The sequence below is a fragment of the Euprymna scolopes genome, unplaced genomic scaffold (genome assembly GCF_053919585.1).
Source record: "Euprymna scolopes isolate OS-2025 unplaced genomic scaffold, ASM5391958v1 sca1, whole genome shotgun sequence".
Lineage (NCBI taxonomy): Eukaryota > Metazoa > Mollusca > Cephalopoda > Sepiida > Sepiolidae > Euprymna > Euprymna scolopes.
The window spans coordinates 77,678-87,677 of NW_027633102.1; the positions used below are offsets into that span (position 1 = coordinate 77,678).

Here is a 10,000-nt window from a genome sequence, read left to right on the forward strand (position 1 = left end):
CCGAAACACACCGACCGGCACCCCCGACGACGACCACGGGTAAACGGCGGGACTTTGCCGCCTCTTAAGCAAGTTTGACTGACGACTACCACGGCTATTCGGCTAGGTAGGTAGGTAGTCCTCCTCCTCGGCCACCTGCCGTCGTCGTCGTCGATCGAGCGACCGGGTATATTCAAGACGCCTCTACCGACACCACCACACCAGCGGGCAGTTTAGCGAGCTTGCCAACTCCTCTGCCTCTCAAGCGCTTCCAGACGCCTACCGACACCACATGCTGCTGGCTGGCTGTCTGTTGTTACAATGGAATTTAAAAAAAAAAAACAAACAAAAAACCCCAACTCTATTAAGATTTTCGATAGTTGGAAAATAATAATAAATTAAGATTTTCGATAGATTGAAATAATGATAAATTGATTTTAGCAGGGCTGCTGAGTTAGCTTATAGGAGCGAGCTAAAGTAAGAAAGAAACACGCCGAAACACACCGACCGGCACCCCCGACGACGACCACGGGTAAACGGCGGGACTAACTGTGACTCTCTTAAGGTGTGAGGAGGCTTTGCCTCTTAAGCAAGTTTGACTGACGCCTACCGACACCGGTCAGGTCGGCGAGGCTCCCGGCGGCCCCGAGCGGGACCACAGGTTGCGGAAGGCGTCCAAGTGAGCGGCGGCGACGCCAGGAGGCCCCCGGGGTCGACTCCGCGGCCCCCGGGTCGGTGTGCGGGCCTCCAGAGCTCGATAAAGTAGTGGTGTCGCTAGCGGTCGAGAAGGCACTTTTCGACGCCTACTGCCACCCCCACATGGCGGTAGGCGCAAAACTGGAAAATCGCCGACCAGAAATGTCGCTTCGTATAATCGACGTTTTTTTTGACCACCATTTTCAGGTGTCGGAGGTGGGTCTGGACGAATACCAACACCATTTCTGGGGTTTCACAACCGCCCGGCTTCTCCGACATATGTTGGAAAGGAGTAGCGATCGAGCGAAGGGGCTGTCGGTAGGCGGCCGCGGGTTGCATGTGTGCCCGGGACAGCACCCCCATCCAACTAAGGGGTGTCCCCCGGGGGCCAGGGGGACCTCGTCCAGGTCGGCCGGGCGCTTCCAGACGCCTACCGACACCGGTCAGGTCGGCGAGGCTCCCGGCGGCCCCGAGCGGGACCACAGGTTGCGGAAGGCGTCCAAGTGAGCGGCGGCGACGCCAGGAGGCCCCCGGGGTCGACTCCGCGGCCCCCGGGTCGGTGTGCGGGCCTCCAGAGCTCGATAAAGTAGTGGTGTCGCTAGCGGTCGAGAAGGCACTTTTCGACGCCTACTGCCACCCCCACATGGCGGTAGGTGTAAAATCGGAATAGACCGGACCAGGAATGTCGAGGGGGAAAAAAATGACAAAGTCCTGGTGTGCCTAGGCGTCGAGAAGGCACTTTGCGACGCCTACCGACATCCCCATGTGGCAGTAGGCGTAAAACTGGAAAATCGCCGACCAGAAATGTCGCTTCGTATAATCGACGTTTTTTTTGACCACCATTTTCAGGTGTCGGAGGTGGGTCTGGACGAATACCAACACCATTTCTGGGGTTTTCCAGTTTGAAAGTTTTATAAAACATGTTCGGTAGGAAGCACACTTTGGTGTGTCGGTTCGTCGGAGCAGCGACTCTTTGCCTCGTGGTGGTCCGGAACGTCTCTACGGGCTTGTCGCAAAGGCGTCAGAAAGTGGCATCTCCGCCGCCTAGGGCTGTCACCGTTATCGCTGTCGCCGCGCTCCAACTTGTTTTGATCCGCCGCCTTCGTTCCTGCCAACCGTGCGCCCGCTCATCGTCGTTAGGTTATAATACGTGGTACGTGTGTGTGCTTCTCCGTGGACCTAGGGCTGCTCGACGTGTCGAACGATATGTTGGAACAACTAACGGCTCCTTTTCCTGGTTCCATAGTCGTCGTGGTACCCGCGTCGTCAGCCATATCTATGTCCACCATGTTTAGCCGATACGTTTGCTGCAGCTTCTGCTTCCGCCTCAGCGTTCGCCGCTCTCAGCCGCCGCTGTTGTTGCTGCCGTTCTGCCATTCAACCACTACCTGCGAATCTTTCGATGATCGGCCGAACGACCCATCGCTGTGCGACCGATAAATCCTCCGGATTAGGGAGAAACGCCGCCGCTCTCTGCCGCCGTCGAACGGAAAAACGTACATTGTAACGAACGAACGAACGAACGAAACGAATTAACGAACGAGCGAACAAACAAACAAAAATAGCCGCGGGGGATGCACTATGTAGATCCTGATCCCCTTGTAACCATACGTACGTTGTTCGATGCTCTCCCGTCCTGGAAGTCGCCGCAGCAAACAGGAGATGAGCAGCAGCAGGCGCCGCCGCCGTAACCGCCGCCTGCCTGCCGCCTCCTACTCCTGTCAGCGTCCGATCTCACAGCCGTGTGAACGTTCGCTGACACCCGATTTCTTTCCGTCTGGCAAAACCTTGGACGTCCCGCTCGCGGTACACGTGCTGCAGCGACTTCTCGTCCGACAACGCATAAGCGTCGACGTCTGCCGCCGCATCTTCTGATACGTGGACGGTGATAGCGCTAGTCCCTTCTTGCGCCACCTCCACCTTGTTAGCGCCAAAGAAGATCGATCGAGCAGTCGTGGTCGCAGTCGATTAACCCGTTTTCACCGTCCGCAGTTCCCAAGCCGCCGATCAAGTCGTTGCTCTTCTTGTTCGTTCTTCCCATACCGTCGATTTGCACGGCTGCCGGATGAGCCATCCTCTGTCCGGCGAAGCGCTCACGTCAGTGATCGATACTTGCACCGACAGTCCTCCCGCTCGCGACTCGGTGCTCGAATCGGACTCGTTCGTTTTTATCTCGATGCGATTGTGAAAAGGGGGACCGGTCGTCAATGTCGTGTGTGTCGACGATGTTGTTCGCCCGGTCCGCCGCGTTGTTGTCGTTTTTTTTTTTTTTTTTTTTTCCCCTAACGTTCGCCGTCGCACGGACGAAAGGGTGAGAAAAAAAAAAAAAAGCTCGAAAAAGCCGCCCAAAAAAATCGGACCGAGGAGCCGCTTGCGAGAACGCGCCATGTGCACGTTGTCTCTCCTCGGTTTTCCGAGCACGAACACGACGCCGGTCGGTCGGTCGGTCGACGAAGGCGACGACGAAGGTGACGGGAAAATTTACGCCGCCGCTGCCCTGGTCCAGCTCCTCCCCGATGACGGCTGTGATGTTGACGTTGACGTTGGCGACGACGACGACGACGACGGAGACGACGACGACGACGAGACGGCATCGATGGCGACCACGATGACGACGACCTCGACGAGTTCAGTCTGCACCTTGACCTCCGATGTCCGTGTGCACTGCCGTCGTGCTGTTTGTCGTTTGTCGTATGTATCGCTGTCAAGGGTGCCGTTGTCGTTGTTGTTGTCGACGTTGTTGCTTGCTCTCTCGTCTCGGTCGGTTGGTACGTTGATGACGACGACGACGACGAAGACGACGACGACGACGACGAGACGGCATCGATGGCGACCACGATGACGACGACCTCGACGATTCCAGTCTGCACCTTGACCTCCGATGTCCGTGTGCACTGCCGTCGTGCTGTTTGTCGTTTGTCGTATGTATCGCTGTCAAGGGTGCCGTTGTCGATGTTGTTGTTGTCGACGCTGTCGTCTGTTCTCTCTTCTCGGCCGGCTGTGACGTGGACGTTGACGACGACGACGACGAGACGGAATCGATGGCGACCACGATGACGACGACCTCGGCGAGTTCAGTCTGCACCTTGACCCTCGATGTCCGTGTGCACTGCCGTCGTGCTGCTTGTCGTTTGTCGTATGTATCGCTGTCAAGGGTGCCGTTGTCGTTGTTGTTGTCGACGTTGGTCGCTTTCGTTCTTTGAGTCTCGGTCTCGGTCCAAGTCAGGGGAGAAACAAAAAAGAGGCCATCAGCGCGGGGCAGCGCGCTTCTTCTGACGGCGAACCCCCTCGAAAAATAAATAAACACGTGCCCGTCGTTGTAGTTGTCTGTCTTATGTCGGTCGGTCGGTCGGTCGGTCTGTCGTTCTGTCGAAACAAAGTCCCCAAATTCCAACGATACCTGGTTGATCCTGCCAGTAGTCATATGCTTGTCTCAAAGCTTAAGCCATGCAAGTGTAAGTTCACGCCACGCATTAGAACGGGCGAAACCGCGAATGGCTCAGGAACCGGACCTAATCCTCGGGACCGTATTCCTCCTCGGAGGCGATGGATAACTGTGGCAATTCTAGAGCTAATACATGTGACACAGGCCGCGATCGGTCGGCGCGCCGTCGTCGCCACGCCTCGCGCGCTGGCACCCGCGTCGGCCGTTCCGGGTCGCGGCGCTACATATTAGACTGAGACCGATGCGCGTCATTCCGTCCTCCCGTCGTCGGCGTTCCCGCTCGCGGGTCCGTTCGGTGGCGGGGCTCATAGGGCGGCGCGCTCCGCTTTGGTGACTCTGGATAACTCACTGGTCGATCGCACGAGCTTTCACGCCCGGCGACGGGTCTCTCGAGGGTCCGCCCTATCAACTGTCGACGGTCGGTTAAGTGCCTACCGTGGTTACTACGGGTAACGGGGAATCGGGGTTCGATTCCGGAGAGGGAGCATGCGAAACGGCTACCACATCCAAGGAAGGCAGCAGGCGCGCAAATTACCCACTCCCGGCACGGGGAGGTAGTGACGAAAAAATAACGACGCGGGACTCTGTCGAGGCCCGCGATCGGAATGAGTACACTTCAAATCCGTTAACGAGGACCAACCGGAGGGCAAGTCTGGTGCCAGCAGCCGCGGTAATTCCAGCTCCGGTAGCGTATATTAAAGTTGTTGCGGTTAAAAAGCTCGTAGTCCGAACTCGGGTTCGTGGTCGCGCAAGCGGCCCCGGGGCGGCGGCGCCATCGTCCGTCGTTGACTTTGGTCGTCCGTTCGCATTCCCGGCCCTTTCCGCCGGTGTCAACCGCTAGCATACCCGCCACGCGGTCCTGCCGGCGAGGTGGACGAGGAGGTCGTGATCGGGATCCGGGAAAAAAAAAACAAGTGGTCGTCGGTTCGGTTCCGGGAGTAGTCTAACGGGGGGGTGCTACGTGTGTGTGTTTGGGTGCGTTCATTCGCATCCCCGCACTCTGACCCCCGCGCTTCTCTCCCTCTCCCTTTCCGCGCGTTCCTCTTTTTTTTGAACCCCCCGGTCCGCTCCGAGTCCCTGCTTCGTGTCTTGTCTGCGCGCGTGTTGCGGTCGGCGGTTTCTCCTCCAAGGGTGCTCTTAACCGAGTGTCCGCGGCGGCCGGTACGTTCACTTTGAAAAAAATTAGAGTGCTCAGAGCGGGCTGTTCAAGCTTGCATACGATAAGCATGGAATGATGGAAGAGGGCCTCGTCTACGTCTGTCGGTCTCCGTCTACGGCGAGGCAATGATCGAAGGGAGCGGTCGGGGCCACTCGTATTGCGACGTTAGAGGTGAAATTCTTGGATCGTCGCAAGACGAACTGCAGCGATGGCGTGTGGCAAGCACGTTTTCCTCGATCAAGAGCGAAAGTCGGAGGTTCGAAGACGATCAGATACCGTCGTAGTTCCGACCGTAAACGATGCCGACGGCGATCCGCCGGCGTTCGCTTCCATGACCCGGCGGGTAGCCTGCGGAAACCAGAGTTCGGTTCCGGGGGGAGTATGGTTGCAAAGCTGAAACTTAAAGGAATTGACGGAAGGGCACCACCAGGAGTGGAGCCTGCGGCTTAATTTGACTCAACACGGGAAAACTCACCCGGTCCGGACACCGGTAGGATTGACAGATCGATAGCTCTTTCTCGATTCGGTGGGTGGTGGTGCATGGCCGTTCTTAGTTGGTGGAGCGATCCGTCTGGTTGATTCCGATAACGAACGAGACTCCGGCCTGCTAACTAGTGCGCCGATGTCAGTGATTTTTACGGCGGGCTCGGCGTCCTCCGTGGCGCTCGGGTCCGGGTCGGTTTTCTCACGCACTTCTTAGAGGGACGGGTGGCAGAGAGCGATAACAGGTCTGTGATGCCCTTAGATGTCCGGGGCCGCACGCGCGCTACACTGGAGGTATCAGCGGGGACTTCGCCCCGGCCCGAGAGGGTTGGGAAACCTCTGAACCACCTCCCGTGATAGGGATCGGGGCCTGTAACCAACCCCGTGAACGAGGAATTCCCGGTAGGCGCGGGTCAACAGCCCGCGTCGATCACGTCCCTGCCCCTTTGTACACACCGCCCGTCGCTACTACCGATCGAACGGTCCGGTGATGGTCCTCGGATCTGGCCGACGACGCCGCCGGGCAGTGCGCGACGTGTCCGTCACGACACTCGTGCATCTACGCCTCGGCGTTCGATGCCTGGAGAAGACGACCGAACCCGATCGTTTAGAGGAAGTAAAAGTCGTAACAAGGTTTCCGTAGGTGAACCTGCGGAAGGATCATTAACCGTTTTCCCGTTCGAGACTGGTTTGTTGTTTTCCGGCCTACCTCCTCTGTCTGTCGGCGTCAACGCCTCGAATGCGCGCAAACAAACCTATAAAAGGCGGAGCGAGAGATAGATTTGTGGTGACGCGGAGGTTTTTAAAGCCCCAGCTCTTCTTGCTTGCTTCCGCGTCTTACCACCTGTTTGTTTTTTCGCCCACCGCAAGTGATGGCCGCTTCTTCTTTGCCTTGTCGCCGCTTTATCGTTTTTTTTGTTTTTTTGCAGCCGCTGTGCCACCGCCGCTAGCTAAAAAAACAAACTACTCGCGACATTGCAATGCCGTCACGCCTCCTCGCACAGACCTCCTCGCAACACTACTAAATCTATATAAACAAAAACTAATATAAAAAAACCAAGTGCTGAACCCTGGACGGGGGATCACTCGGCTCGTCCGTCGATGAAGAGCGCGGCCAGCCGCGATAACTGATGCGAATTGCAGGACTCAGTGAACATCGACACCTCGAACGCACATTGCGGCCCCGAGATCCCTTGTCTCGGGGCCACGTCCGGTCGAGAGGCGGAACGTTACATGTCTTTCTCCGTTAACGAAACGACATCTTGCCGTCCCCGTGCCCGCCCGGTCCTCGGCACGGTGGTAACCGGGACGTCGCAGGAGCGAGTGACGAGGGGGAAGAAAAATAAAAAAAGAATTGACTCCTTTCAATGTCTTTTTTTTTTTTAAAACCCTCTCCGGCCTCCTCCTTCGTCTCCCGCTGGCAGACCGCGGAGTCTTTTCCCTTTTCGACCGCGTGAAGAAACACTGTGGAGGAGGAGCAGGAGGAGTCTGTCCGAAAGCAGCCGAAGGGAGACCAAAAAAAAAGTACCGACCTAACCGACTGCCGACGTAAGCGCCGCCTGCTCGTCTCGCTCTCTGCCTCATGAAGGTGTCTCTCAGCGACGCCTCGAGCAGCGCGACGAGCACGGCCGTCGCACCGTAAAAAGGTGGCCGCGTCGTAGGCAACGCAACGTCGGATGGGGAGGACCCACGCTTTTTTTTAATTGTTGGCTTCTTCATTTTCGGTCGGGACGGGCGCTATATCGGCCAGCCGTCGTCACACGGAGGGTACCGATCGAGATTCCTCTCCTCCAAACACCACACTCTACTAAAAACCGCCGCCCTCGGCTCGGACGAGACGACCCGCTGAACTTAAGCATATCGCTAAGCGGAGGAAAAGAAACCAAGCCGGGATTCCCTTAGTAACGGCGAGTGAACCGGGAGAAGCCCAACGCCGAATCCCGTCGCAAGTTAAAGGCTTCGGGACGTGTGGCGCATGGGTCGAAGGCAGCCGTTCGTTTTCGTCTCGCATAGTTCGGAGTTCCCTCGATCGGGGCCGCCCGCGGCGGGTGCCAGGCCCATTCGGTGCGGACGGCGAGCGACGGCCTTCGATCCGAGAGTCGGGTTGCTTGGGAACGCAGCCCAAATCGGGTGGTAAGCTCCATCCAAGGCTAAATACCGGGACGAGTCCGATAGTCGACAAGTACCGTGAGGGAAAGTTGAAAAGAACTTTGGAGAGAGAGTTCAAGAGAACGTGAAAACCGCCCAGGGGTAAACGGGTGGGACCGCTCACCGCGATCGCGGGGGGACTCAGTCCGGTGCTGCCTAGGCTCGAGCCCAAACTCGATGTGTGTTCTTGAAAGAGAGGCCGTCGCGGCACAGGTCGTCGTTCGTCGTGTCCGCGGGGGACTCGTTCCCCGCGGTTCCAGCTTTTGTGCCCGCGTCGCCGACGAAGGAGACGGGCCGCGTGGATAGCGGGAAGGGAAACGTGGTGACGACCGCGGCGTCGGTAGGTGGCCTGCGTCGGTTGGCTGCGACGGAGGGGACTCGTCCTCTCGATCGCTGCTGCCGCCGGGCCCTAACCCGCCGCATCCGTCCGCCGCCGCTTCTTCTTTCCTCCTGCTCCCTCCGCGCGCGACTCCGCTGCACCCGTCCCCTTCATCATCGCTCGGCGTAATCATGGCGCGGGCGCTTCGGCGCGACCTCCGCGCGGCCGGCACCGGACGCACTTCCCCTCCGGTCCGTCGTCGCGACCCGTTCCCGGCGTGCAGGTCGAACACGCGGGTTTTTTTCCGTAGGCGGCAGGAGTTTCATCACCCTGAAAACCCCCGTCTTCCCACCTTGTGAAGTCGGGGGCCACCGGCCGTCGGGCCCGCGAACGTAAACTGCCCCTTTCTGCCGGGAACGGAGGAAATCTGACACGATCCGTTACACGTGGCGAGCCGGTCCGTTTTGATCCCGCCGGAAGTCGCGTGCGGGCGACGCACTCTGTGTGTCGCTCCTTAGGCGCCCCACCGTCTCGGGCGCGTGCGCGATGAGAGGCGGGATAGGACTGGCGCGGCCTCGCCGTCACGCACCTCGCCGACGTTTCGGGTTCTTGTCGGGGGCAACCCCGCCCGCGCCCGTTTCCGTTTCCGGAGAGGTCGCTCGGCGACGCTTTTTTACTCGAGCCGCCCGCCACCCCGGGTCAGCGACGTGCATCGGCAACCCACCCGACCCGTCTTGAAACACGGACCGAGGAGTCCTGGCCGTTCGCGAGTCGTAGGGGCCACCTCTGACTAACCCCGAAGGCGAAGCGAAAGCGAGAGAGCGTGTAGGAGGGCGTCGATCGGGAGAGGTGTCGTGGCAAAGTCGTCCGGGGGTCGTCGGGGGGTGTCGTCGGTCTCGTGCCGTCGTCTTCTCCTCGCCTCACCCGCCTCCGAGCCGTGCCCGATCCGCCGGCGCGGCGTTTTCGGCCTTCCGCCGTCGCTGCTGCGGTGCCCGCAACTTTTTCCTTTTTTCTCTCTTCCCGAGAGAGATAGGAGAGGGAAGGCTCGTGGCTGACGTGCGGTTGTTTTTCCCTCCTCCCCGAGAGGGGACCGGCGCATCTTCCAAAAAAGGGGAATTGCCGGGCGCCAGCTTCCATATCCTCCTTCCGCCCATCGGTGAGATCCCGCGGCTTGAACTAGTCCTATTTTGTCGTCGAGTTTCTGGCGCGCGGGCGCATCACCCCCGGGTCGGTTTCCCCTTTTTCCGAGTACGACTCGGCCGACTCTGGCGTAGCGAGCGACCAGGGACCCGAAAGATGGCGATCCACGCCCGGTCGGGATGAAGCCAGAGGAAAACTCTGGTGGAAGTCCGAAGCGCCTCTGACGTGCAAATCGATCGTCGGAACCGGGTGTAGGGGCGAAAGACCAATCGAGCCGTCTAGTAGCTGGTTCCCTCCGAAGTTTCCCTCAGGATAGCTGGCGCTCGATCGTCGCAATTCCATCCGGTAAAGCGAACGATTGGAGGCCCCGGGGCCGTTCACGGCCTCGACCTACTCTCGAACTCGGAACGGGTGGAACGGGCCGACTCTCCCGAACGACGGAGCCGACCCATCCGGCCGCCGCCGCCAGCACGCTTCGCTGGGCGGTTGGTCACCTCGAATGCGAGTGCCAAGTGGGCCACTTTTGGTAAGCAGAACTGGCGCTGTGGGATGAACCAAACGTCCGGCTAAGGTGCCTAACGCGACGCCCATGAGATCCCGAAAGGGTGTCGGTCGATATAGACAGCAGGAC

At 59.0% G+C, this 10,000-nt stretch overlaps 2 non-coding genes and 1 pseudogene across 2 annotated transcripts in view; all 3 read left to right on the plus strand.

The window, feature by feature from the left end:
- The first annotated feature begins 4,072 nt into the window (after nucleotides 1-4,072).
- On the plus strand, nucleotides 4,073-6,428 carry LOC145273564 (small subunit ribosomal RNA; annotated as a pseudogene).
- Nucleotides 6,429-6,828: 400 nt separating this feature from the next.
- Nucleotides 6,829-6,986, plus strand: LOC145273591 (5.8S ribosomal RNA). Its single transcript, XR_013866415.1, has one exon. It is a non-coding gene; the product is annotated as a 5.8S ribosomal RNA (ribosomal RNA).
- Nucleotides 6,987-7,580: 594 nt separating this feature from the next.
- Nucleotides 7,581-10,000, plus strand: part of LOC145273254 (large subunit ribosomal RNA) — a 5,724-nt gene continuing 3,304 nt past the window's right edge. The window contains exon 1 of the ribosomal RNA XR_013866278.1: nucleotides 7,581-10,000. This exon is cut by the window's right edge and continues 3,304 nt beyond it. This is a non-coding gene — a ribosomal RNA (large subunit ribosomal RNA).